The sequence below is a fragment of the Lolium rigidum genome, chromosome 2 (assembly GCF_022539505.1).
Source record: "Lolium rigidum isolate FL_2022 chromosome 2, APGP_CSIRO_Lrig_0.1, whole genome shotgun sequence".
Taxonomy (NCBI): domain Eukaryota; kingdom Viridiplantae; phylum Streptophyta; class Magnoliopsida; order Poales; family Poaceae; genus Lolium; species Lolium rigidum.
The window spans coordinates 209098320-209106146 of NC_061509.1; the positions used below are offsets into that span (position 1 = coordinate 209098320).

Consider the following 7827-nt stretch of genomic DNA (forward strand, 5'->3'; position numbering starts at 1 on the left):
TCTTCAAGATCCAATTTGAGTGATGCAAATTTTGGCCCAATCTGACAGGAATTGACGTTTGGATCACAGTTGGTGGGCTATTTTGGAAAGCTGGGAATTGTGCAAATTTGGTTCATGTGTCTATTGATTTCATTATTTAGGATACTTAAATACTCCGATCACCGTTTTCAGGCTATTTCCTTTTAGTCTAGGGCTCAAAATTTGAGAAAAGGAGATCGTGTCATCCTTGCAATCGAATTTCTGCATTTTGTTCCTTGCAATCGAAGGATTTCTAACCTGATGTGAAACTCAAATGATTGTATGGAAATATCAGTTCTTATTATTCTGTAAGTACAATATTTGCATTAAGTAATTCAATTAATCTTAGTGCAGGTTGAACAGATTAGCAGTATCTGTAGTGATCGACCATGCAAAATTGTAATATAGAGGTATTTGTCATATAAGATATTTCTGTTTGGAAGTTACAGATCTGGTTCATCTACTTTTTTAGAGGCTAAGTAATATACCAAGTGACCAAAATATATGTCGGTTGAGAAAGCAATTCAGACGTGAGATGCAACATCACCCCCAGCCACCCATTCATGCGCTTTGCCTATATTATATTGATTTTTTTGTGAAGTGGTGTAGCTGAAGTTGCATAATGCTCACACTATGTTAAACTAGTTGAATATCCGTGCGTTGCAACGGCTCTTTATTACATGTTTCTATAAAAATAATAATAAAATACCTAATATCTTACGCTCTCCGCAACTGGTTTTGAACAACAATCGCATACTATCTCGCCTACAGGGAGTATTGAACTATCAATCTCTCAAACTCTAAAAACTATTCTCATGCGAGGTTGCTATCACCTAACAACAATGCTACGTAGTTGGCACTGAGTTACAACAAAGGGATTTTTGTTGCAATAACTTTTTTCTACTAAAACACATTGGAGCATCTATATGAATTGCTAAGTGTCATTCACTTCTCCTTCTTGTTCCTGTGATATGCGCAAATTTACGATGAACTCTTCCACTACGAAAATAAGCTTATATGTGAAAGAGAAACGGCTGTCTAGGTTTTGCAGCATACAAGATGTGTAATGAAAGGGGTTAATTTTTCAGCGCCTATGACTCAAAAGTCCTAAGTTAAAAGCAATGAAAAGAGAGAAATGATGAACCAACAAACTGTTAGATACCAAAGTGACAGTGCTTGATACATTAACCAATAAAAAACATTAGAATTACTCTCCCGGTATACTTATCATAAGTTTCAAACTGATTGAAGTATTCACATGCTAACCTTTCTCTAAATAATCAACTCAAAATTTAAAAAGTGAAGACGACATCACAATAGGAAACTTCGATTTTCTGTTTCGGAAAAGCCAAGGAGGAAGAGCAACATTACAAACAAATTTTTGGATGTGATATTGGGGAGTTACCTTTTAGATACTTAGGAATTCCAATTCATTTTAGGAAGCTTAACAATTCAGATTGGTATCCAGTGGAGACCCGATTTGAAGGTAAATTGGGATGCTGGAAAGGAAAATTGTTATCGTATGGCGATCGATTAGTACTTATCAATTCTGTTTTAACAAGTCTTCCAATGTTCATGTTATCGTTCCTGAAAATACCCGTTGGGGTGAGGAAGCGTCTTGATTTTTATAGGTCTAGATTCTTCTGGCAGTCAGATGAAGCTAAGAGAAAATATAGACTCACAAGATGGAACATAATCTGCCGACCAAAAGATCAAGGAGGTTTAGGTATTGAGGTTCTTGAACTCAAAAATAGATGTTTATTGAGTAAATGGCTCTTTAAACTACTAAATGAGGAAGGGGTGTGGCAAGAGTTGCTACATAATAAATATCTCAGCCAAAAAACCCTTGCTGAGGTGCAGGCAAAACCGACTGATTCCCCTTTTTGGAAGGGACTCAATACCCATCTTTCGTAAAGGATATTTTAAAATTGGAAATGGTGCTACGACAAGATTTTGGGAAGATATTTGGTTAGGAGAATCCTCATTAGCTACTCAATACCCATCTTTATATAATATTGTGAACCATAAGAATGTGTTAGTGGCTCATGTATTGGCACAAGCACCACTAAACATTGGTTTCAGACGTGTGCTATCTACGGTAATAAATGGACGGCGTGGCTACACTTATGCCAAAGATTAATGATGGTCAATTTAAATAATGAACCGGACTGTTTTATGTGGAAACTAACAACTAATGGGTTGTTTACAGTCAAATCTATGTATGAGGATCTTATGAATGATCATACAACATACTTGCGGAAATATCTTTGGAAAATGAAAATCCCCCTAAAAATTAAAATTTTTATGTGGTTCCTGAGTAATAAGGTGCTATTGACAAAAGATAATTTAGCAAAGAGACAATGGTCTGGGTGTACTAAATGTGTTTTTTGCGGAGAACAAGAGACGGTAGAACACTTATTCCTAACATGCCCATTTGCTAAACTAATATGGCGAAGCTGTTAATTTTACTCATAATCTCCCTCCACCAACCAATATTACAAATATGTTTGGAAATTGGTTAAAAGGAGTTGACAAACAATCCAAGGTTTTAATACGCATTGGTGTATCAGCCTTATGTTGGTCAATATGGAGATGCCACAATGATATAATCTTTAACAACAAGAAAAATTTCAATTTTTTACGGAGTTATCTTCACCATGGTGCATTGGATCCAACTACGGGCTCTCCTCTCACCACCGAACAACGGGATGTCATGGCTTCTGGATGCACACGGCTCCAGACGGTCGCTCAGAATATCTTGTGCCGGGCTGGCTGGCAGCATATTAGTCGACTAGAGGATGCATAGTCGGCTCCTGCTGTTTTCCTTTTTTCGCTGGTTGATTTTTGTATCGACTTTAGGCGATTCTTGAGATGTAATAAGTACTGAACAACGATTACTGGTTTCTTAATAAAAGGCTGTGTGCATCATCACGATGCAGAAGCCGGGTTTTTCCCTTTTCAAAAAAAAAATAGGAAACTTCGATGAAGAGATTGGAACCAGCTTGGTCAACTCTATTTTGGAACACAATTGAAGGCTACACTCATACCGTTGACTGACTAAAAACTCGAATGTCAGTGAGAAAATTTAGCACTTACATCACCACAGTGGTTACATGTTAACCATTATTATTCATGCCAAAGTAGTAGTAGGAGATTCATTATGTATCATGCACTGTAGACTCTACACATATTGCGTGTCCACATATTTGTTCGCTCTTGCCAACATTATATTAGGTGTGACACGACGACAAAACCAACCTGAGAGTTGCCGTTGTAGCAATGAAGAGTTCCATAAGCTACAGGTTTACCATAATTACCATCCAACAAAACATATATACAATGGAATACTATCGAGGGCTTCAAAATTACCATTAGAACTATGGTGTATGATTTGCTTCCTATGTTCATGATTTCAAATATACAACTAAAAAAGAACAGGAATCTGAAAATAGACCAAAGAACCAAAATAAGGTGATCCTTGTAGCATGATTACCAACATCCTCTAGCATGATGAGCTTGAACATTTTGTGCAGCCGCTGCTTGTTTCATGGATTTTCAAAACCTGGGAAAATGACACATTACCCGAAAAGTGCACAAAAGAGGTAATAACAACATATACAAACATAGCAAGGCACGTGCGAGAAGAACAAAATTTCCTAATCCAATACAGGGTTAATATCTACATGTTTATTCCTCACAATTTACCACCTTCATTTTCATTTCAACCTCACTGTGCATCAACAACTTGAAATAATCCATCCGAAGGAACAAAGAAAATGTAATTTGTGTAAAGGAGTTCAGAAATTATCAATGAAAGGAAAAGATGGTATGCACACGATAACCATGTAGGTGTCTCAAGCCATCCATGGTCAAGCTCCTTAAGGGCTCAAGGCTGATCAACTCGTTGCCATTGCGATCGACCATGTCCTCCGCCTCAATGTCTGTTGTCATAGCCTCATCTCCAAATAATTTACAATGCAAGTCATTGGACATGTAATCACTGAAGGTATAATCAGAGGAAGACCTGAAGAAATCTAAGGCTGAGATGAGGACCGTCAGTTTCTTGCATGGTACACATACAACCAGAACAGACACTTGAATTGTCAATATTAATTAACTCTTCGTACTTGAAATCCAAAGCAAATGAAACCTGAACCCAAAAAAGCAACATTATTAACAAAATAATAAGCCACTCCCACCCTCGTACATCTGAACTTGATGATGACAGTAAAAAGACCCAATAACTATACATAATAAGTATACAAGTTTTCATGCAGCAAAAGAATTAAACTTTCATACTGTAACCTTCTATCTCTAGAGTAGCCGTCTATCCATGAACACATCTTATATTGTCACAGCCTACCTACATCTGCGTAGTACATTGATGTGTACGGGGGAGTGCACCTCAATATTGTTTCAAATGTACGTATATATTATAAAACAACAATTGCCTATTTAAATAACAATTTATTTACAGATGATAATTGAATCTGTTATGATTTTATAGTACCATTAAACGGCACAGTGCTATACTATCGCCAATGGCACCTACACGCTAGAGCCTCTAGACCCCTCCCTCTTGGTCTTGCCTCTCCTGTGGCCGGGCTTGAATGATGCCATTGTTTGCCATGTTAGTTCTTCAGGAGACCTGACAAAATATTTTATGCATTAATTAACAATCTTGAAAATAACATGCGGGTGTTTGGTGCATTAATCCACTTCATTGGAGGTAATAGGAGAACTCAGGGTGCATAGTCAGTAAAAAATGATATTTGTTGTAGCCTAAAGTTCAACACTTCTCCTATACATACATCAGAATATCATTCTTTCAGCCCTCTGTAAAATGGAATACACCAACTAATAATATCCAACAAAATTTTGCTGAGCTCATATGCTCAACCACCTGCAATATATCTGTCGTTATGTGTTCACCAAGTCAGCCTGGGTCTGTACTTTTTGCTTCTATGATCTGCTGAGTGTAATTGACCTAGAAGAATTTTTTCTGCTGGAGAACAAAAGCAACATGAGAAGCAGGAGAGGTTCAACTTGGTCCTAAACATCAGTGTGATATCTACCATATTCATACAAAGCTCTCTATGCACCAACAAAGATGTCTGTTTCAGACTTAATTGATCCTTGAATGTCAAACTGGAGAGAATTCTACGTTTCAAACGTAAACAAGAAAGGGTTGAGCATATCAGTGTACCTTAAAAGCGACTCAGATATGATGGGAAAGAAAGTGTAGGTATGAGAAGTATGCTAGCGCTGAGGGTACTTGCGCTGTGCAGCATGGATTCCACAGAGTGGTCAGTCGACGATCCGTGAGTGTCCTGTGCAGAACATATGCACAAAAAGAAATTAGGTAGCCTGAATGGCATAAGAAAAATAAGGACAAAGTCAAACTCTGAATTCTATTTCTTTGCTCAGAAAAAAGCACTGAATTTGGAGGCTGTACATACAGTTGTTTGCGGTTGAGAGCCGGTGACATTGGCGTTGCTCAGCTTCACGAAAATTATGTTCATCAGTACCTGCCGACAATAGCTAAACCATAAAGCATGTACGCATCTCCCCTGCTTTTGTGCGTGCTCGAGTAAGCAGGATACCTGCCAACAATTTACCTGTTTGGAGTAACAAATTTACATTCAACCAAACGATCAGAAGCCACCTTTACACCACCAACTGCAGCCTGGCAAGATGCAAGCAGAGAACAACAGTAGCATGTGTTGGCGCATCTTTTCTCGGTGAGAAACGAAGAGGCAGTTCCTTGCCGCAGGTTCTCCCGGATGGTCTAACATTGCACGGACGAAAAAACATGCAGCGATGGCCGGGGTGGGACGGACGTACCAACCATCCTACCACCTCTAGCCATTTAATATAGTAGAGATGGCACACATAAAAAGCAGTCAAAACTTTTTCGAGAAAAAAAATTAGGGTGGAGTAAAGAGATATGGTTATGTAGACAAATGCAAAGACTGAATAAAAGGCAATGAAATTCCATACACAAGTGAGTTGTATGTCTCCTCCAAGTTTGACTCTGCTCGTGAGACATTCACAAACATTAAGGTTTGTGCATTACCTCCAAGCGAAACACTCGTAAGCATTGTAACTTATGATTGCGGTAAGGTAAATTCTGTGCATCAGAAGATAAATCACCAATAACGCCATGAAGTTCAGGAACAGAGTTATTGATGCTTTGTGCTTGTTTTAATTATTCTCCTGCTGAACCAGACTTTTTCACCCTCTCAGAACCAGCATGGTCAACGAAGCTTTGCTGTCAAACAGAAGAACACTGTCAATGTTACTAATTGATTAAGAAAATTAAATTACCATCTTATAACGTCCTTTCGCAGCGAGGAGAAATTCAATTTAGATGCACTGATTTGTGTATTCTGTATAAGAGATTGCATACAAAGATATATAAAAATTGACGCTGACACAATCATCAGACTGAATCGTAATGGCAACAGAATGCCGCAAGTAGTGGCTCATTTCATCGAACAATTTGAGAGCATAATACATGGAAGATTTACTACCTGATTGTGGAGTTAATGTCAGCCATCTGAGTGAACAGAAAGTGGCCCGCTCTGACTGGTATTGCAAGGGCTGCCGGAGGCCGGGTTGGCAGGCCGAGATCGGCCTCAACGCAACACATCTTCTGGATGCGGATGTCCGGGTTTGGGTAGAGACCCTGCTTGGTCGTGTAACCGGTCCTCCACCGCCGGCCGCCACCACGCTCCTCCTGGGCACCACGACACTGCTCGTGGCCGCCATCCTCGCCTCTCCCGGGACGAGAACGCCGCGCTCGCCGACGCCGTGGCCTTACACTTCCAGGTCGAGGCCGACCTGCTCTTCACCCAGAGGAGATGCCCTTATCCAACTCACCAATGTGGATGAGATCTTGTCAGGGTGGTGTTCCTCCATGCCCCTGGGGGTGGAGGCTTGTACAACATCCATGTTGGGGTGACTCCCTGTTGTGGATGCTGTGGAGAAGGCCAAATCCGGCCTCCCCATGGGATGCGCGACCCTGGGCCACCTCCGCCTTGGATGAGCTCCGACGGCCTTGCATGTGACCTCGCATGGCGAGGATTAGGGGAAATCAGTTGTTGGATGTGAGATGGCGGGGGTGGCGGGGTGACCAACCGTGCGCTAATCGGGGGAGTAGATGGGCGGGTTTTCTTTGTTTCGCGCGCAGGGTTTTTTTTTTTTAGATTGCGTTGAGATAAATCATCTTGTTAGGATAAAGGCGTGGGGATATTATTGTCCCATCCTGAAAATGTGACACCAGACATTCACCAGTTTGCTCTTAATAGTAGAGATTGCAGGCATGTGAATGGTAACCTTTTGCTTATTTGGCAAAGGCCACATGACTTCTTTCTTGGGTTCTTATTATGTATCATCATGCAAAAGGCAGGTTATCTTTGATAATCCATGATGTGCTACACTACAGTTTGCTGCTTCGACTTACGATAACTGAACTGAAATCTTCATGTTTGTTTATCTCTACTACTTATAAAGGCACGAAGTGCCGATTGGAAAATAAGATCTCAGCTCGTGTATACATATCAATCAAATGGTCTACATCCACCCATTCTCCCCGCCCAAAATTTACGCAACCGCTCCGGAGCAAATAAGAGAAACTTAATATGGGATCCGGATCATGATCGCCCCATCGTTTTCGGGCTCCCTTTGCCATGCCGCCTCCCTCCGCACTCGACACGCCGTCGCTCCATGCGCCGTTGCTGACTCGCAACGCTATCTCTTCCGTGCGATGCAACAATCCATGCCACGGCGCTTGACCGCCGCCCTGCC

General features: G+C 40.6%; 1 long non-coding RNA gene across 3 annotated transcripts; it reads right to left on the reverse strand.

Moving 5' to 3' along the window:
• Positions 1–4262: 4262 nt before the first annotated feature.
• LOC124688047 lies at positions 4263–6772 on the reverse strand. 3 transcript variants are annotated; one of them, XR_006998413.1, is made up of 4 exons: positions 5637–6772; positions 5478–5546; positions 5225–5348; positions 4263–4666 (listed from the first exon to the last, which is right to left on the reverse strand). It is a non-coding gene; the product is annotated as an uncharacterized LOC124688047 (long non-coding RNA). The 3 variants fall into 3 exon arrangements; XR_006998412.1 differs by lacking the exon at positions 4263–4666 and having other exon boundaries at positions 4923–5348; positions 5637–6289; positions 6552–6772; XR_006998411.1 differs by lacking the exon at positions 4263–4666 and having other exon boundaries at positions 4923–5348.
• Positions 6773–7827: the final 1055 nt, after the last annotated feature.